This window comes from Triturus cristatus, chromosome 8 (genome assembly GCF_964204655.1).
Source record: "Triturus cristatus chromosome 8, aTriCri1.1, whole genome shotgun sequence".
In the NCBI taxonomy this organism is placed as follows: Eukaryota; Metazoa; Chordata; class Amphibia; order Caudata; family Salamandridae; genus Triturus; species Triturus cristatus.
The window spans coordinates 1550372048-1550392950 of record NC_140591.1 but is presented as its reverse complement, the minus strand read 5'-3'; the positions used below and the strand labels follow the sequence as shown (position 1 = coordinate 1550392950).

The window sequence follows — 20903 nt, the reverse complement described above, 5'->3', positions numbered from 1 at the left end:
AACTCTAGAAGCAAGTTAGCATTGTGAATGTCTACTTACCAAGATGCATTTAATTAAAAGGTTAAGTACTGCATTTTAAATTCCATCTCCCCCAAAATGCTGGCTTCAGTCAAGAGTCTCAGTTAAGTTTTTGAAAAAGAATTTCTAAAACTCAGTGCCTTTAACTGTGGAAGTCATTCTACTTTTTAGGAAGTCTAAATACTTCTATGCCTGACATATTGGGGCCAAATGACTTCCTCAACAGAAAAAACAAATACTGGCAAAGCCAGTGGATAGGCCTTGGCTACCAACCTTTTGGCTTTGCTGCAGCCTATTTGTGATTTACATTTACATAAAACCACGCAATATGCAAGTGGCCCAGATGCAATGTTGTCGGGGCTGCCAGCCCTACATCTAAGTAAAATAAGCTTTGACAAAAGCCATTTTCTAAATGCAATTGCACACATTGCACAAGTAGCTCTTGCTGCTGAAGAGGACTCCTTATTCATTGCCAGGTAAGGCAATGGTTGAAGCTGGCTGACTCTGTGCCCCATGCTGAATAATGTGGTAAAGGGAAGCAAACTGTGAATGGCACTACAGCAGACCAATGGAGGAAGAGGACCGACTGAAACCTCTGTATAAAAGTATGTCTAGTATGTCTAGAATGTATTTTAGTAAAAGCAAAAAGTCTTGGCTAATGTCAGAACTAAAAAGTGAAACTCGTTTGTTAAACCTCAAAGGGAAATATCTAAATATCATGATTGTAAACTTCACCTCTAAAATCCCTATAATAAAACTCAAAGAGAATATATGATTGAAATCCCAGTTGATTGCCCCGGATTTGCTCTTCTCACTTTAAATTGAATTTGTTACCTAAGTTGTAATATGTTAATATTTTACAATGTGTAAGCAAATGTGTGTAAAAGAATTCTATGCCACTATATTGAGTAACACTACGTTGTGGGACACACATCCCCACCACTACATCATGGCACAATACTTCACCTTGGGGGAAACCCTGCTGACTGCCCTTCTGTATTCATGTATTTAGTTTAATAATTGAAGATACCAGTATGCTATTTTTAAGTAATTAACCCTTACTCCTATTGATATTACTTACATTTAATGATTTAATGTTTCCTGATGTGGTGCCCCACAATGTGAGTGCTCAGCATAGTTGAATGTAACTACATTAAGTGATATTGCATTGTGCGGCACTACGTTGTGGGGCATTATATAATTTCAGGGTGAGACACCCTCGACTCCAGGTTTTATTTTTTGTATTAATTAATTAAGCTATCATCACCCTATTCATTTAATTTAATGATTTAACTCTCACCTTAACTTATTGCTTTCAGACAATTGCACACCTAGCTTTCCACTTGCCAGTGGCCTCCAGTTCCTGCTTGTTCCAGACTGATCCAGTGATACCGCAGCTGCCTGACTTTTCCTGCTGGGGTTTTCCTGACTGGGTTTTTCCACTCATCGTTCTTCTCACCAACAGAATGCTGGATCCACCCCAGACCTTCTTAATGCAGGCAAGATGCAGGATGACTGCGAGCGGACTCGCCACTTGCATGACAAATGAACACAAAAGGCAAGCCAGTCTGCGCCTGTCCGTGCCTGGAACGCACCCAGCTCCACGACCCCTGACCGTCCTGCCCCCTGAAGATACACCATCACCGAGCTCTACACCATCAACCCTGGATGCTCCAACAAATACTGCCACTGCGCCGACCAACACTCCAAGGTAAGTCCTTTCACCTGCACCCACTGACACTTCACCTGCCACTGCACACACACCACCTAAACAAAACCCAAATCTCATGCACCCTTCTCAACATATGCTCACTATGCAAGCATTCCACTGAGTTATGGGACCTCATTGCCACCCTCGCACCAGACATCGTCTTTCTCACTGAGACATGGCTGAATTCACATTCTGCCACAGACATTGCCACAAGTCAGGGGGGGAACAGTCATAATCTAGAAAGAGACCATACAGTGTACCACCACCACCGACAACACCACCATCCCCATGGAACATCTCAACTTCAAGCTCCGCATGGGCGACAAAAAACCATCAGAGGAACCCTCGCATACCGATCCCCAGGCCAGCACTCCAGCTTCTGCAACACCATCGCAGACTTCATTGCGCCCCTAGCCTTAGACTCCGAAGACTACATCTTCTTTTGTGACCTAAATTTCCACATCAACAACCCCAATGACAAAAACACTGCACACCTCCTCGACAGTATGGGCAGCCTCATATTGACCAAAATCGTTCACGACCCTACACACACCACAAGACAAACGCTGGGCCCAATTTTCACGTCCATCAACCGCGTCAAATACAGCCATGTTACAGAACTCGCAAGCACCGATCACTCCACAGTCCACTTCAACATCTCTAGCCCCCGCACCGGCACTCCCAAGATGACTAACGCCTCCGACCGGAAAAGGAACAAAATCTCAGAGACCAGCTGGGCAAACGCCCTCAACACCTCCAACCCTGCTACCGCCACAAACCTTGAACAGGGAGTGAAAAACTTCAACACCTGGATCACCAATTGTGCAAACAGTATTGCCTCATCAAGAGTGACATCCGTAGAAAATCTTCTAAAAAGGCCAGCTGGTACTCCAAAGAACTCGGAACATTGAAATGGGACAGCAAACAGTTGGAGAGGAGATGGCACTCCAGCAAGGACACCTCTTACAGGGCAGCCTTCAAGACCTCACTCAATCTCTACCACCGCCTGGTGAGGGCAACAAAGAAGATAGCCCTTGCCGCACGCATTGAAACCAGCACCAAAGGAACTTTTTAACATCGTTAAAGGAATTCTCCAACCCGGCTGCCAGCGAATACATCATACCCTCACAGGAGTTGTGTGGCAATGTCGTCCACTTCTTCCACAACAAGATTACAACCATATACAGCCACTTCGAACCCCAACTCATACCTCCAGACTTCCTCGACAGATACGTCACCACCGTAACCGACACAAACCACACACTGACCACCTGGAACATCCTCTCCATTCAGGACACCACCTACATCATGAAATCCATCCACTCGGGAGCTCCCACAGACTCAGGCATGCACCCCATCTTCAACCTTGGAAACTAAAGGATCGGCCAGGAACTCACCACCCTACTCAACACCTCTATCACCACCGTAACATTTCAGGATGTCTGGAAACACGCTGATCCCAGCAAGCTCAAAAACAACTGGCCAATTTCCCTGCTCCCATTCCCAGAAAAAGTACTGAAAAAGATCTTCAACAATCAACTCATGACACACCTGGAGCAAAACGAGCTACTCATTGCCTCCGAATCCAGCTTCCACAGCAATCACAGAACCAAAACCGCCCTGATCTCAGCCATCGACAACATCCGAATGTGAGAAGTTGGCCTGGCATATGCTGGTCACTAGTTATAGTGGCCACCTTGCACCAGTCCAATTCGACTCTTGGTAGATAGGTTTAAAGACAACCTTTTAAAGAAAGCTATCCTAGTGGTAGCTGTGGAGAGCAGCCTTCAGGCTAAGTCTCTGAGGAATGTAAAGCAGCTTGTTTTACCTTATAATCTCTTGAATTACCAAATGAAAAGACACCACACAGGTATATATATCAAATATATATGTATTTATTTCTAAATATACTCTACTAATCTCTTTATGAGATTAGAGCCAGGTAAACATTCAAAAGATCAACAGTTCTCAATAAATTAAGCACAAATATGGCTGTAGCCCTAGGGGCGTACCAGACCATATACTAAAAAAATGGTATAACAAACTCGACTTGCAAAATGAAGAGGCCTAGGGCCTTGAGAATCGCTGGGGCTTCACGTCTGCAGTGTTAGCAGGTAAGTAATCAGCCCACAGGAGACGCATGCAGTGTCTAAACACACACGCGGGTTTCCTATAGGTTTCAATGGCAAATGTCGCGGTTTGTATTTTACAGCTTTAGGGCACTTCGCAAAGTCAACAAGCAAGCAGCTTACAGGGTAAGTATTTCGAGGGCCAACACACACTTGGGCACCGGAGTGCACGAGTTACCTCACCCAGGGAAGCCAGGTGCATAGGTGTCCTTTGGTGTCGGGTCGCGATGCTGTTTTCAATGGAGATCACTGAAGACTTGCTGCTTGTGACGACTGGAGAGGTGTCCGCTGGAATCCGAAGATGGATTGGAGTTGCAGAAGACCTAGAAATTGAGGGGACAGAGTTCAAAGTCACTTGGCAGTGACCGGTGGCCAGCAAGATGGATGACCACAGCTGTCACGTCTCTTCAGGTCGATGATGGTGTTTTGTCTCTTCGCTCACGAGGTCCAGGAGAGATCGACGATGACCAGCAGCCGGATTCAGAGGTTCCCACAACGTCTACAGCTGATGACGGTGTCGGCACCCGGATTGGAGCCAACAAGCCTTGGCAACTGCAAGTCTTGTGTGGAGTAAAGATTGGCAATGGTGCAGACCAGCAAGGTCTGATGGACTTACCCAGCAAGGATAAGTGAGGGCAGGCCCAGAGCAACCAGGTGAGCCCTTGAAGTCATTGTGGAAGTCTTCAGGTGAGTTACTAGCCAACGGGCAAGCAACCGCGAAGACGCCTTTGCAGGAAAAGTTTAACAACAGCCCACGGTCACTCAGGACAGGGTAGGCCGCTGATTTTTGGTACTAGACCTGCTAGGGACTTGGACAAAAAATGGTCCAAAGCACAAGGTCGTAGAATGTAGATTAGGGCTTGCACTCGAAATCAGTGCACGGTTTCCTGGTATTGCTGTTCCTCGTCACTCGTGGGGTCCAGATGCCACAGCTTCGCTGGGGACTCAACATGGCTGTTGAGAGGTCAGGAAATCCGCTTCAGGGGACGCAGGGACCTCGGGCTCCGGCGGGAGCGGTAAAGTTTGCAACCGTTGTCGAAGAGTTTTGGTGCCTGCCAAGCAGGGAAGTCACTCCTTGACTCCAAGGGAGATTCTTCCGTCTTCCAGAGATAGTGGAATGTCGAAGGGCCAGGATTCTTCTTTGTAGAGCGTCGTCCAGGTGTAATCTAAGTTGCATTGGCAATGCTTGGTATCTTATAGTGAAAAGATGGGAGTGACTAGCTCTATGACCACTCCTCTAGGAGGGTCAGGGTAGTGGGTGGTTACACCCACTTCCCTTTGTCCAGTTTCGCGCCAGAGCAGGGGACAGGTAGCCCCTGAACCGGTTTGAGCTGGCATATGCACAGAGGAGCCTACTGCTCCCCCAGTGCAGGACTTCAAAGGCACTCTAAGAGTGCACCCACCCAGCTCCAATACACTAAATCCTGTCTGGGAGGTGGTAACACCTCCCTGTGACAGGATACCCTTTGTTGGACTTCCTCCACTGCGAGTTTCGGTCAGCAGCAGGAGGGCAGCCCAGTGTCTGTGCTGGTGGCATCCATTTTGTGATGCCAGGGCTCTAGAAGATTTCTACCGTGTAGTACAGTGAGTACATGTCGTCCCCTCTAGAAGGGTGGGATCCTACTCCCACACCAGTTACTGGTGTGGGGGTAGGATTCCAAGTTGTTTGACACCAAACACGACATGTTTTGATGCAGTCATTCCAAAGTTAGCATTTACCGCGAGGTTATAATGCACTTAAGAGTATATGGTTTAACCGCATCCACAAACAGCAGTAGAGAATAGACTCTGCTAGCTGCAGAGGGGTCCTGCTCAGGCAGAAGCACCCCCTCACATAGTAAACCAAGCACCCTGTCCTCAGGATTGTTAGGGCCTGCTAGAGGGGTGACTGATAGGTTTATATGTGTGTGTATGGTGAGATATAGGAACCTATACCTCAGTGAGGAGTGCTAACACTACCTCACACAGGCTGCAGTAGCAGGCCTGTGGTGTCAGATTGTGAATGCTTCCCAGGGGTGGCATAATACATGCTGCAGCCCCTGGTAGGCCTGTGAAGTACCAATGCCCTAGGTACCTAGGGTACCATATACTAGGGGCTCACAAGGCACCACAGTATCCAATCAGTGGTGCATCTAATATGCACACCAAGTTGTTTAGAGAGACCAGTGAGACTGGGACCCTGATTAGCAGGGACCCAGCCAGACTATAGTCAGAAACCAGTATATACATCAGAAAAAAGTGGGGGCAACATAAGTGCAAATCCTACTCTCCTACACAACCCCCCCCCCAAATGCAGGGACATTAAACTAATCTTTACCAGTTGAGTCTTCATGTTCTAAGTGGAAATACCTCGAGAGTCCATCTGCATTGGCATGTTGGGTCCCAGGTCTATGTTCCACTGTATAGTCCATCCCCTGTAGGGGAATGGACCACCTGAGCAGTTTAGGATTTTCACCTTACATCTGTTTGAGCCATAGGAGGGGCTTATGGTCAGTCTGAACTATGAAGTGAGTGCCAAACAAGTATGGCCTCAGCTTCTTCAGGGCCCACACAACAGCAAAGGCCTCCCTCTCAATAGCTGACCAACGTTTCTCTCTAGGGGTCAGCCTTCTGCTTATGAAAGCTACTGGCTGGTCTTGACCTTCATCATTAAGTTGAGACAGTACAGCTCCCACACCCAGCTCTGAAGCATCTGTTTGGACAATGAACTTCTTTTTGTAATCTGGACTCTGTAAGATGGGGGCAGTGCACATTGCCTGCTTGAGGTCATCAAATGCCTTTTGACAGCTAGCTGTCCACTGAACCTTTTTTGGCATTTTCTTGGAGGTCAGATCATTTAAGGGGGTCACTATAGATCCATATCCCTTAACAAACCTCCTGTAATACCCAGTCAGGCCCAAGAAGGCTCTCACCTGTGTCTGGGTGGTAGGAGCTACCCAGTCCATTATGGTCTGGATCTTGCTCTGCAATGGGTGAACCTGGCCTCCACCTACAAGGTGGCCCAGGTACACAACCTGACTCTGCCCTATCTGGCACTTAGTGACCTTGATAGTGAGGCATGCTTTCTGCAGGACCTCCAGTACATTCCTGAGGTGGACCAGGTGATCCTGCCAGGTGGAACTAAAGACAGCAATATCATCAAGATATGCTGAGCAATAGGTTTCCATACCAGTCAGAACTTTATTCACCAACCTCTGAAATGTGGCAGGTGCATTCTTCAAACCAAAGGGCATTACCACAAAGTGATAGTGCCCCCCAGGGGTCGAAAATGCTGTTTTAGCCTTGGCATCATCAGCTAACTTGATTTGCCAATAGCCTGCTGTAAGGTCAAATGTACTGAGATACTTGGCTGAGGCCAAAGTGTCTATTAGTTCATCTGCCCTTGGTATTGGGTAGGCATCAGTCCTGGTGACTGCATTGAGGCCCCTGTAGTCAACACAAAACCTCATCTCTTTCTTACCGCCCTGGGTGTGAGGTTTTGGGACAAGGACTACTGGGCTAGCCCAAGGGCTATCTGAGGGCTCAATAACACCTAGTTCCAACATTTTCTGGACTTCAGTCCTGATACAGTCCCTGACATGGTCAGGTTGCCTGTAGATTTTACTCTTTACAGGCAGACTGTCTCCAGTGTCCACCTCATGGGTGCACCAGGAAGTCTGACTTGGGGTCAGGCTAAACATATTTCTAAACTGGTGTAGCACTTGTCTACATTCAGTTTGTTGATGCTCAGTGAGGCTGCTTGCCAAAGCAACACCATCCACTGACCCATCATCAGGGTTCTGTGAGAGCAGGTCAGGGAGAAGGTCACTCTCCTCCTCCTGGTCCTCATCAGTTGCCATGAACAAGCTCATGTCAGCCCTGTCCACATATGCCTTAAGTCTGTTGACATGGAGCACCCTAAGGGGGCTCCTGGGAGTGCCAAGATCTACCAAGTAGGTGACCTCTCACTTCTTTTCAACAATTGTATGGGGGCCACTCCATTTGTCCTGGAGAGCTGCTGGGGCCACAGGCTCCAACACCCACACTTTCTGGCCTGGCTGGTAAACAGTCAAGACAGCCTTTTGGTCATGCCAAGCTTTTTGGAGTTCTTGGCTTGCCTCAAGGTTTTTACTGGCCTTCTTCATGTACTCTGCCATCCTGGAGCGGAGACCAAGTACATAGTCCACTACATCTTGTTTGGGAGGTTTGAGAGGTAACTCCCATCCCTCCTTCACCAGACATAATGGTCCTCTAACAGGGTGCCCAAACAGAAGTTCAAAAGGGCTGTAGCCAACCCCCTTCTGAGGAACCTCCCTGTATGCAAACAGAAGGCAGGGAAGTAAAAGGTCCCATTTTCGCCTAAGCTTCTCTGGGAGTCCTTTAATCATTCCCTTTAGGGTTTTGTTGAATCTCTCAACTAACCCATTGCATTGTGGGTGATAGGGAGTAGTGAATTTGTAGTATACACCACACTCCTTCCACATTGCAGTTAGATATCCTGACATAAAGTTAGAACATCTGTCAGAGATGACCTCCTTAGGGAAACCCACTCTGGAGAAGACTCCAATGAGGGCTCTTGCTACCACAGGAGCTGTAGTAGTCCTTAGGGGTATAGCCTCTGGATACCTGGTGGCATGATCCACTACCACCAGTATAAATCTGTGCCCAGATGCTGTTGGTGGGTCAAGGGGACCAACAATGTCACTCCCTACCCTTTCAAAGGGAACCCCCACCACAGGTAGTGGTATCAGGGGGGCCTTTGTGGTGCCACCTGTCTTGCCACTGGCTTGACAAGTGACACGGGAGCGACAAAACTCCTTTGTGTCTTCAGACATGTGTGGCCAATAAAAATGTGGTACAAGCCTGTCCCAGGTCTTGTTTTGGCCCAAGTGTCCTGCCAATGGGATATCATGTGCTAGGGTCAAGAGGAACCCCCTAAACTTCTGAGGAATTACCAACCTCCTGATGGCTCCAGGGGTAGGATCTCTAGCCTCAGAATATAGGAGCCCCTCATCCCAATAAACCTTATGGGACCCACTAGCACTCCCAGCAGCCTCAGCAGCAGCCAGCTGTCTGAGGGGTTCAAGAGTGGGGCAGCACTGTTGCTCTTTGCTCAGATCTTCCCTGGAAGGTCCCCCTGCCCCCAAGAACTCAACCTGACCAGGCTCAAGTTCCTCTGGGGCAGTTCCTTCTTCAGGCTCTGCTTCTCCTCCCTCGGGAGGGGAATCTGAGATCTGAGACAGAGGGGAAGGCCCAGCCTTAACCCTACTGCTCCTCCTCTTGGGTAGCACCTGGTCCATAGTTTCAGGATCCAGAGCTGGTTCAGCTTTATGCATTTTGGCTTGTGACCTGGTCACAGCAAATACCTCTGCAGGTATGCCCAACATCCCAGCATGAGTCCATAATTCTACTTCAGACCAGGCTGAAGTCTCCAGATCATTGCCCAACAAACATTCGAAAGGGAGGTCTGCACTGACTACTACCTTTTTGAGGCCAGTTACCCCTCCCCAGGAGAAATTCACAACTGCCAGGCTATGGTTGGTCCTGGTGTTGCTTGTATTGGTTACCTGGTACATTTCACCCAGGGTGATCTGTGTAGGGTCCACTAGGTCCTCTGCCACCATGGTGACACTAGCACCGGTGTCCCTAAATGCCAAAGCCTGTTTGCCATTTATGATAGGCTGCTGTTTGTATTTGCCCAGATTACTGGGGCTCACTAGGAAGGACATATCAAGGTCTCCCTCACAAACTAGCAATGCCTGTGTGGGTACTCTGACTAGGCCAGAGTCCACATCAGAACCCAGGGTCAACCCTACTACACCCTTATTCTGAGTATTACCTCCACCACTGGCTGCACTAGGGAGAACAGTTGCCTTAGGGGCTGGAGTGGTGGTGGTTTGGTCTTTGGACTTTGTACAGTCAGAAGTCCAGTTCCCTTTCTGTTTACAGAATTTGCACCAGGGCTTCTTTTGCCCTTTTCCCTTTGCAGATTGTGACTCCCCACCAGTTGCAGATGTTTGGGGCCCTTGTAAAGACTTCTGATCTTTAGATTTATCCCCACCTTTCTCTGAGCCTTTAGGATCTTGCTTCTTAGTGTCACCACCTTGGTTCTGGTTTTTCTGCCTCACCCTGGTTCTGACCCATTTGTCTGCCTTCTTTCCCAATTCTTGGGGAGAGGTCAGATCAGAGTCCACCAGGTACTGATGCAACAACTGGTTCTGGCAGTTATTAAGGATCTCTTCTCTCATTATAAGATTATACAATCCCTTAAAATCAGTTACTCTACTACCCACCAGCCAACCTTCTAGAGCCTTGGTTGCACAATCAACAAAGTCAGTCCAATCCGGAGTCTGTGCTTTCTGGGTGTCTCTGAACTTCAACCTGTACTGTTTAGTGGTTAAGCCAAACCCATCTATTAAAGCACTCTTCAGGGCTTCATAATCATTAGCATCCTCTTCTCTAACAGTGAGGAGCTTGTCTCTACCTTTATCTGAAAAGGAGAGCCACAAGATTGCTGCCCACTGTTTCTGGGGGACCTGTTGAACTTTACAGGCCCTCTCCATAGCAGTTATCCATTTGTGGATATCATTCCCACTCTGGTAGGGAGGAACAACCTTGGACAGGTTCCTATGGTCTGGAATGTAATCCCTGCCTCTAGGGACACTGTTGCTGCCACCAGGGGTATCTAACCCCTCCTTCTCAGAAGCTCTTTGGAGCTCGAAGGCTTCCCTATCTAAGGCCAATTGCTTGGTTCTGAGGGCAAGCCTAGCTTCCTCATACTGGAGCATCTTGAACCTTCTTTCAGAGGAGGACTCACTGGGAAAGTTGGAGTTCCTCTGGTGAACAGATTCTCTTCTAAAGTGGTATGAATGGTCAGATTCCCTTGAAGGGGACCTAGTCCTTTCTCCCACTTTGTCAGCTCTCTTAGGGAGAATTCCTTTGTTCTTTTCAGACCCTTCTGGGTCTGGCCCTTCAACCACAGACTCCAGGTCATCTTGATTTTCATCATCAGACCCCGAGACTATGTTTGACCCACCCCCTGATGCAGACGCACTCGCTCCTACAGCTTGTCTCAGGTCATCTGCTACTAACAGATCTATCAGGTGTTGTGATGAGGGACTCCTGCCCACCCTCAGTTGTCTTTCAAAGCATAAGGCCTTCAGTTCAGTGTAGGCTATATCTTTGTACTGAGATGGGGTGGACCCACTGACTCCACCATGGTGAGACATACTAGTGTTGTGCAGTGTTGTACTACCTACACTAGTTGAGGCCTACTGGACCTAGCTTGAGCTGTAGCAAGGGTGTGCTTATCCCTTCACAAACAGCTCTACGTTCATTGGAACTTATTGATACTAGCTTGACTTTATATGTACCTTGAGTACCTTTAGTGGTTTTCAGTTAGTAATTCAAATAGAGATTTTCTGGTAAAACAATGGCAAGCTGGAATCCCACACGCTGCCCACCAATGTGAGAAGTTGGCCTGGCATATGCTGGTCACTAGTTATAGTGGCCACCTTGCACCAGTCCAATTCGACTCTTGGTAGATAGGTTTAAAGACAACCTTTTAAAGAAAGCTATTCTAGTGGTAGCTGTGGAGAGCAGCCTTCAGGCTAAGTCTCTGAGGAATGTAAAGCAGCTTGTTTTACCTTATAATCTCTTGAATTACCAAATGAAAAGACACCACACAGGTATATATATCAAATATATATGTATTTATTTCTAAATATACTCTACTAATCTCTTTATGAGATTAGAGCCAGGTAAACATTCAAAAGATCAACAGTTCTCAATAAATTAAGCACAAATATGGCTGTAGCCCTAGGGGCGTACCAGACCATATACTAAAAAAATGGTATAACAAACTCGACTTGCAAAATGAAGAGGCCTAGGGCCTTGGGAATCGCTGGGGCGTCACTTCTGCAGTGTTAGCAGGTAAGTAATCAGCCCACAGGAGACGCATGCAGTGTCTAAACACACACGCGGGTTTCCTATAGGTTTCAATGGCAAATGTCGCGGTTTGTATTTTACAGTTTTAGGGAACTTCGCAAAAGTCAACAAGCAAGCAACTTACAGGGTAAGTATTTCGAGGGCCAACACACACTTGGGCACCGGAGTGCACGAGTGACCTCACCCAGGGAAGCCGGGTGCATAGGTGTCCTTTGGTGTCGGGTCGCGATGCTGTTTTCAATGGAGATCACGGAAGACTTGCTACTTGTGACGACTGGAGAGGTGTCCGCTGGAATCCGAAGATGGATTGGAGTTGCAGAAGACCTAGAAATTGAGGGGACAGAGTTCAAAGTCACTTGCCAGTGACCGGTGGCCAGCAAGATGGATGACCACAGCTGTCGCGTCTTTTCAGGTCGATGATGGTGTTTTGTCTCTTCGCTCATGAGGTCCAGGAGAGATCGACGATGACCAGCATCCGGGTTCGGAGGTTCCCACAACGTCTGCAGCTGATGACGGTTTCGGCACCCGGATTGGAGCCAACAAGCCTTGGCAACTGCAAGTCTCGTGTGGAGTGAAGATTGGCAATGGTGCAGACTAGCAAGATCTGATGGACTTACCCAGCGAGGGTAAGTGAGGGCAGGCCCAGAGCAACCAGGTGAGCCCTTGAAGTCGTTCTGGAAGTCTTCAGGTGAGTTACTAGCCAACGGGCAAGCAACAGCAAAGACGCCTTTGCAGGAAAAGTTTAACAACAGCCCACGGTCACTCAGGACGGGGTAGGCCGCTGATTTTTGGTACTAGACCTGCTAGGGACTTGGACAAGAAATGGTCCAAAGCACAAGGTCGTAGAACGTAGATTAGGGCTTGCACTCTAAATCAGTGCACGGTTCCCTGGTATTGCTGTTCCTCGTCACTCGTGGGGTCCAGATGCCACAGCTTCGCTGGGGACTCAAAATGACCGTCGAGAAGTCAGAAAATCCACTTCAGGGGACGCAGGGACTTCGGGCTCCGGCGGGAGCGGTAAAGTTTGCAACCGTTGTCGAAGAGTTTTGGTGTCTGCCAAGCAGGGGAGTCACTCCTTGACTCCAAAGGGAGATTCTTCCGTCTTCCAGAGATAGTGGAACGTCGAAGGGCCAGGATTCTTCTTTGTAGAGCGTCGTCCAGGTGTAATCTAAGTTGCATTGGCAATGCTTGGTATCTTATACTGAAAAGATGGGAGGGACTAGCTCTATGACCACTCCTCTAGGAGGGTCAGGGTAGTGGGTGGTTACACCCACTTCCCTTTGTCCAGTTTCGCGCCAGAGCAGGGGCAGGTAGCCCCTGAACCGGTTTGAGCTGGCATATGCACAGAGCCTACTGCTCCCCTAGTGCAGGACTTCAAAGGCACTCTAAGAGTGCACCCACCCAGCTCCAATACACTATATCCTGTCTGGGAGGTGGTAACACCTCCCTGTGACAGGATACCCTTTGTTGGACTTCCTCCACTGCGAGTTTCAGTCAGCAGCAGGAGGGCAGCCCGGTGTCTGTGCTGGTGGCATCCATTTTGTGATGCCAGGGCTCCAGAAGATTTCTACCGTGTAGTACAGTGAGTACATGTCGTCCCCTCTAGAAGGGTGGGATCCTACTCCCACACCAGTTACTGGTGTGGGGGTAGGATTCCAAGTTGTTTAACACCAAATACCACATGTTTTGATGCAGTCATTCCAAAGTTAGCATTTACCGCGAGGTTATAATGCACTTAAGAGTATATGGTTTAACCGCATCCACAAACAGCAGTAGAGAATAGACTCTGCTAGCTGCAGAGGGGTCCTGCTCAGGCAGAAGCAAACCCTCACATAGTAAACCAAGCACCCTGCCCTCAGCATTGTTAGGGCCTGCTAGAGGGGTGACTGATAGGTTTATATGTGTGTGTATGGTGAGATATAGGAACCTATACCTCAGTGAGGAGTGCTAACACTACCTCACATAGGCTGCAGTAGCAGGCCTGTGGTGTCAGATTGTGAATGCTTCCCAGGGGTGTCCTAATACATGCTGCAGCCCCTGGTAGGCCTGTGAAGTACCAATGCCCTAGGTACCTAGGGTACCATATACTAGGGGCTCACAAGGCACCACAGTATCCAATCACTAGTGCATCTAATATGCACACCAAGTTGTTTAGAGAGATCAGTGAGACTGGGGCCCTGATTAGCAGGGACCCAGCCAGACTATAGTCAGAAACCAGTGTATACATCAGAAATAAAGTAGGGGCAACATAAGTGCAGATCCTACTCTCCTACACCGAACCCTTCTCGACTAAGGAGAAACAGTAGTTTTGATCCTCCTCGACCTCTTAGCAGCATTCAACACCGTATTCCACCACCCGCTGATCGAAAGAGCCCACTACATCGGCATCCAAGATTACAGGCTTAGATGAATCAAGTCCTTCCTCACCAGAAGAGCCAGAGGATCGACCTCCCACCTTTCACCTCTGAACTCAAGGAAATCACCTGTAGCATCCCCCGTGGCTCATCTTTCAGCCCCACGCTTTTTAATGCATGTATGACCCCGCTGTCCAGCATCGGTCTCAACATAATTTCCTAAGCAGATGACACCCAACTCATCCTCTCAATCACCACCAGCACCACCAGAACCAACTTCCACAGATGCATGACAAACGTCGCCAACTGGAGGAAGAATAACTGCCTGCAGGTGAGCACAGACAAGATGGAAGTACTGATCTTTGGCAACAGCAGCAACACATTGAACCTCGGAATCATCACGGACAACAAGCTCACCATGAAATTACAGATCAATGCCATCTCCTCTGCCTGCTTCCGCACTCTGCGCATGCTAAGTAAGATCTTTAAGCGTCTACCCCTACACACGAAATGCACTGTGACACAGGTCCTCATCACCAGCCAACTTGACTATGGCAACGCCCTTTACATAGGAATCACCGCACACGTCCTACAGAGACTTCGGACCATACAGAACACTGCAGCTAGACTCATACTCGGCCTTCCACTACGAACCCACATCACACCCCACCTCAGGTAACTCCACTGGCTCCCCGAACAGAAGAGATGCCAATTCATGCTGTGGACCCACACACACAAGGCTCTACACAACCAAGGACCCGCATACATTAGCCACCACCTGAACTTCCATCAACCATTGAGAAGACTACCCTCCGCTGCCCTTTCACTTACCCATACCCCCTGCATCTACGGAAGCAGAAGTGGAGGACACTCCTTCTCTCACATCACAGCAAAGACCTGGGAAATCCTCCCCATGCACCTCCAGACCATCACCTCACTTTCGGATTTTCCAAATGGCCCTCAAGACCTGGCTATTCGACTAAGCCTCTGGACCCGCAAGCGCCTGATACCCTATCAGGTGATTAGCTGCACTTTATAAATCCTGACTGATTGATTGACTTGTCTTTAACAATTTCCTTTTCCTCAATATAGTGGTGATGATTTAGTGCCCCCCCCCACTCCCCCCAATGTAGTGGATTCGATTAACATTGAGCGTAGCAAACATTGCTCTATTTCACTCTACTGAGTACCATTGCATTGTGGAGCACTACATCACCACCACTGCAGCATCAGACATTACCCTATCTTTACCTAGTTAGCCCTTAGGATTCATTTAATCATATTTCTGGTCCATGTAGTGGTGGCATATAATCTAAAAGAGAATTGAAAGCAGCATACTCTGACCTACTGAAATACCAAGATCTCATTAAACTCCATCACATTTGGAGTGAATGAACTGCAGACCAAGTAGCCACTGATGAGGATGTATGTGGGTGTAAGTGGCTTGTGTGGTATTCTTCTGTGGATGAAAGTGTCCCTCTCCGGCAGCATCTGAGACTACCATTAGCAATACCAGGTCATCACTAGCACAGCTGTGGCTGTTCATGACAGTGGTCTTCTCAGTAATAAATCAATCAATAATAGTGGTTCTTCTAGCTACTTTGACTTCAGGTGCCGACCCCTGCCACAGTGATGGTCATTGTGGACATATTTTAGGCATACTTGGTCCAGTCTTGGCATAATAGAGACATTCTTGGTATATTGTGGGCATCATTGGCCTATTCATAGTCACCTGTGGAATAACGATGACCACTCTTGGCACAACTATGTCCTGACACAAAGGTGGACATACTTGGCCTACTGTTAGTATTCATGCCATTTTGCAGGGTATCCCAAGCATGGGAGAGTATTACATAGGTATGTGTGGAAGAATAAATCCATGTAAAGAAGTTTTACAAGTGAACTATTGCTTAAAATGCCACACTGATGTCTGGAGACCAAATATGTATTAACAGAAAATGAAAACTAGCATTTTGAATCAAAAATAGTTCTTAACACATTGCAGACCTCCTTGGCATGATGGGTTGTATCCATGACATGGTAGTGGTCCCCACAACATGGTTGTACTTCTTGGCAGATTTTGGGCATCCTTGACATGATTGTTTCCTCTGTAGTATTGTGCAATGATTGCATAATGATGCTATGTCTCAGGATATCTGGAATGAGTGAGAGGATGTTAGAAATTGGGTCTCTGGTTGGCAGAGGTATGCACCCTGTCCAAGCAGGAACCACAATCCAGGTCATGGCCAGTCACAAACACACCCTAAATTAACCTGTGCTCACCCTCTGGTAGCTTTGTACAGATCAGTCAGGCTTAACTTAAGAGGCAATGTGTAAAGTATTTGTGCAACACTTCAGACAGTATTACAGAGAAAATACCACACAAAAAGATTCCACATCATGTTAGAAAAATAGGTCTTAATTTAATAAATAAAACAAGCCCAACATGACAAACATCCAATAAGTAGAGGTTGAGATATGAATTTTTAAAGAATAAACTGTAATATAGTGCTTAGAAGCATTAAGCGCCTATTTGGGATATGTGGTTGTGCTAGACCTGGGCAAAGTCACAAGTTCAGGTCAACCGCGATGTAGCACGGGCCGGATACAGGGACGAACTTAGGCTTTCTGAACAAAAGTAGCTTGATCCTGGTTGCGTGGAAAAAGATGTGTAGTGCAGCCGAAGCAATGCGTCGCTTCCAATCCTGCAGCAGAGGGAGAAGTGTTGATTTTCCACACGCAAAGGTGGCGATGGATCGGTTCCAAAAGCAATGTGCTGGTCCTGAAGGCAATGCGTCGGTTCTGCTCCTGTAGCAGGGGATGCGTCAATTTCGAGGGCAATGCGCTGGCTCTGAAGGTGATGCACCGGGTCTGCACCATGCAAAGGCGAAGATGCATCGGTTCCGATCTACGCAACGACGAAGGTGCACCTGTTCTGTTGCGGATGCATGGGTTGGCTGAAGAAGCACCTAAGGCCTCACTTCCAAGGGTCCAGGACTGGGGTGGCACCACTTGACAGGGCAGACTCACAGATGGCAGAGACCAGATGCAGATGCCAATAAGTTGGAAGTCTTTGATGTCTCTGAGACTTTAATCAGGAGGCAAGCCAGTAAGCCCTTGGAGTCAGTCTGCGTTCAACTAATGCAGGTGCAGTCCTTCTTACCAAGGCAGGGGAGCAGCAGGCAGGAGGGCAGCACAGCAAGGCAGGAGGGCAGCACAGCAAGGCAGGAGGGCAGCACAGCAAGGCAGGAGTCCAGCAAAGCTGCAGTCAAGCAGAGTGACAGTGCTTCAGCAGCACAGCAGTTCTTCTTCCTGGTACAATCTTCACAGGTCCAGACGTGTACTGCAGTGGTGGTGTCAGAGGTCCATTACTTATACCCAGTTGTGCCTTTGAAGTGGGGAAGACTTCAAAGAAAGGTCCTGCCCTGGCTCCAGACTCACTATAGGTGGGTATGCAGCCCTTTGTGTGAGGACATGACATAGCCTATTCAGGTGTAAGTGTGAGGCTGTGTGCAGCTCCTCTCTTCCATCCTGCACAAGATGGCCCATCAGTCACACCTAAGCTCCTTTTGTATGTGGCAGTCTAGAGGGAATGCACAAAGCCCAGCTGTCACCCACCCCAGATGTGTATTAAGAGACAGGCTGCAGGCACAGAACGGCTAAAGTAAGAAAATGCCATCTTTCTAAAAGTGACATTTTCAGACTTGCATGTTCAAATCCGACTTCACCATAAGTTTTGATTTTAAATTGTGAGTCTAGAGACACCAAATTTGAAAAGTCTATCCCTTCAAAATTGTGAATTACTCTTAAAAGATGTAATAAGTTAATCCCAATGTTAGCTAACAGGAGAGATAGTCCTTGCAGTAGTGAAAAACTAATTTGGGAGTTTTTCACTACCAGGGCATGTCAAACTTAAAAGTGCATGTCCTAGCTTTTAAGTGCATTATGCCGTGCCCTCTGGGTTCCCCAAGGCCTACCTTAGGAGGTGACTAATATGTATAAAAAGTGAAGATTTAGGCCTGGCAAGAGGTTTATCTTGGCAGGGCGAAATGGAGGTGTAAACAGCACAGATATGCTGTTCAATGGCAGGCCAGAGCCATGGTGTGAGGGCTTCTTAAAAGGGAGTCACAATTTCCAAGTAGGAAGAGCTAAACCCTTCAAGTCTGGTATCTCTGGACTCACAATTTAAAATTCAAACTTATGATGAAGTCGGATTTGAAATTGCTATTCTGAAACTCTTGTTTAGCCATTTGGTGCCTGTAGCCTGTCTCTGATCCCATGACTGGGTGTAGTCAGCAGTTGGGCTTCATGTATTCCTCTTAGACAGCCACACACAATTGGAGTTTAGGAGTGTCTCAATGGGCCATCTCTGGCAGGGTGGGAGAGAGGAGCTGGGCATAGGCGTACTTACACTCGAATAGGCTGTGTCCTGTCCACACACAAAGGGCTGCATACCTCCCTGTAGTGAGTCTGGAGCCAGGTAGGAAGGGAGGACCTCTGCGCACTTCAAAGGAATGTCTATGAAGTCTCCCCCACTTCAAAGGGACCACTGGGAATAAGAACTGGACCGCAGACACTACCAAGATATTACACTTCTGGACCTGTGGATACTTTGCCAGGAAGGACTGCTGTGCTGTTGAAAGGACTACTACTCTGCTGAACTGTCACTCTGATGGACCCCTTCTTTGCTGTGCTGGCCTGCTGCCCCCCTGCCTAGGTGGGAAGGACTGGACATTTATCTCTAACCCCAGAACCCAGAGTTACTTCATGGGCTTGTTGGCTGGCCTCCTGGTCTGAAGCCTCAGTGATATTACAGGCTTCCAACCACTGCACCTCGACTATGCAATCTGTGAGCCTACCCTGCCAAGTGGTGCCACTCCAGACCTGGACCCTTGGAAGTGGGCCAAAGTTGCTTGCCAGCGGTTCTCTTCTGAGTGACGAATCCCCAAGCAGAACCGACGCATCTCCTCGACTGAACGTCGCAACCCCGAGCAGAACCGACACATCACCGCTGTTGTGTGGAATGGAACCGTTGCAAAAGACTTGCATCGCCGCTTCCTCCTGTATCTTGGGACCAACACATTGCCTTCGGAACTGCCACTGCTCAACAATTTTCCCAGTGCAAGCTCTTTGCATCCCTCATCGACGGCAGCCTCAACGACAATGACAAAGCTCCACATCGCAGCTTCACCACTCATCGGAACCGACACATCACCTCGGCTGTGCCTCGCATCCTCAACACCCAGCTTTGCATTGCAAGTTATGTCATGTCAACAGGATCCTCAAGGTCGACGCATCAGGACCTCGCACCGCAGCCTCGCCACAACTCGGAACCGCTGCATCGCTTCAGCTACCCGATGCATCTTTGATGCATCTTTGACGCAGATCCACGCAATGCTCCGCAACCAGGATTTAAGGTATTCTGTTCAGTGGGCCTTACTGGGTCCGTGTAGCCCATGCTCCATCGCAGTTGGCCTGAACTTGTGACTTTATCATGGTCTGGCTTAACCAGATAACTCTGAATAGCACGGTGTGCTTTTTGGTGCTATTTTTAGGTCTCGCCTACGCAGCGCGCAAAAGACCTTTAGCCATCGATTCACTTTTTCAGGCAAAAACGTGCACGTGTTTCATTGCTTTCAATGGCAACGCGTGCATGTTTGGAGATTCCCTTGCGGGAGCGAGCTTTGAAACCATGGTTTTAATGCTCCTCCCGCAAGGGAAGCGCAGCCCCCCTCCTTTCTCCCCTCCCCCTGCTGCCTCCTCCTCAAACTTCTCACCCGCGCTTGTTTTATTTTTATTTTCGCTAACCTCTGGGACACAAAGGCGTACGATGCCCAACTTCTGCATGGCCCCCAACTGCACAGAGAAAAGCACGCAGTCAGACGTGGCCTTCTTCAGATTTCCCCGTGACCCAGAGAGGTGAGGAGCTGATACGTGGCAACTTGGGGCATGTAGGGGCAGAGTAGTTCGTAATCTCTGCGAACACACTGGACAATGTAATGCGATTCAAACAGCAGCCTCACACTAGGAATCGGTTTAGCGACGTTACAATCGCTGTTGTCTCAAAGGAGTATAAAGACTTGGTGATGAGTGGTGCGCATGCGTCTTATTGTAGCTACCCTGTCATAGTTCTAGACCGCTAACTATAATTTTCACGGGTGTGGGCCGTAGCCATATTAGATGAGTGCGCTGGCGTTTTCCTGCATCTAAAGATATTATTTTTAGGACCTGTATGAGGTCTTCTTTTAACGTGAAGAACGACGCGGCAGCGAAGACGGTAAACTAATATGACTTTATTAACGGGCACCATATGTTTTGAATTATCGTGCCCAGACAGGGGCGCAATAATTCAAAACTTATGGCCTGGTGCTTGTTTTAATTAGCAGCAGGGAGCGCTTTCACTTTCGCGTCTTACAGCGCTCGCACCACTCGTTTGAGCTGTCGCTAGGGTCTCGCTTCCTCCTTTCTTTATATGGACTGATGATCACCATGAGATCCAGTGTAAATCCCAATCGCAAGGCCTCACATTGGCGATGGAAATAATGCGTTCTCACCATGAGACTTTCTGTATTTCCTCTGCATAATTGGAAAGCCACCTGAATCAAACTCCCTTTCTTCCTTCCGCCAGAAAATCCTAGACACGATCTAGCTAGGCTTAACATATAGCTAAGTAAAGACAAAAATGCATTTGCACCGGTTAAAAGTCGGACAAGGGCGAGCCGGACCATGCCCAGTAATTACGAGTTAACTATTTTCAATTTGAAT

General features: G+C 48.1%; 1 protein-coding gene across 1 annotated transcript in view; it reads right to left on the bottom strand.

The window, feature by feature from the left end:
• The window catches only part of LOC146806118 (GPI-linked NAD(P)(+)--arginine ADP-ribosyltransferase 1-like), a 69300-nt gene that overhangs the window by 2076 nt on the left and 46321 nt on the right, over window positions 1-20903 (bottom strand). The gene's annotated exons all lie outside the window — the stretch shown is intronic.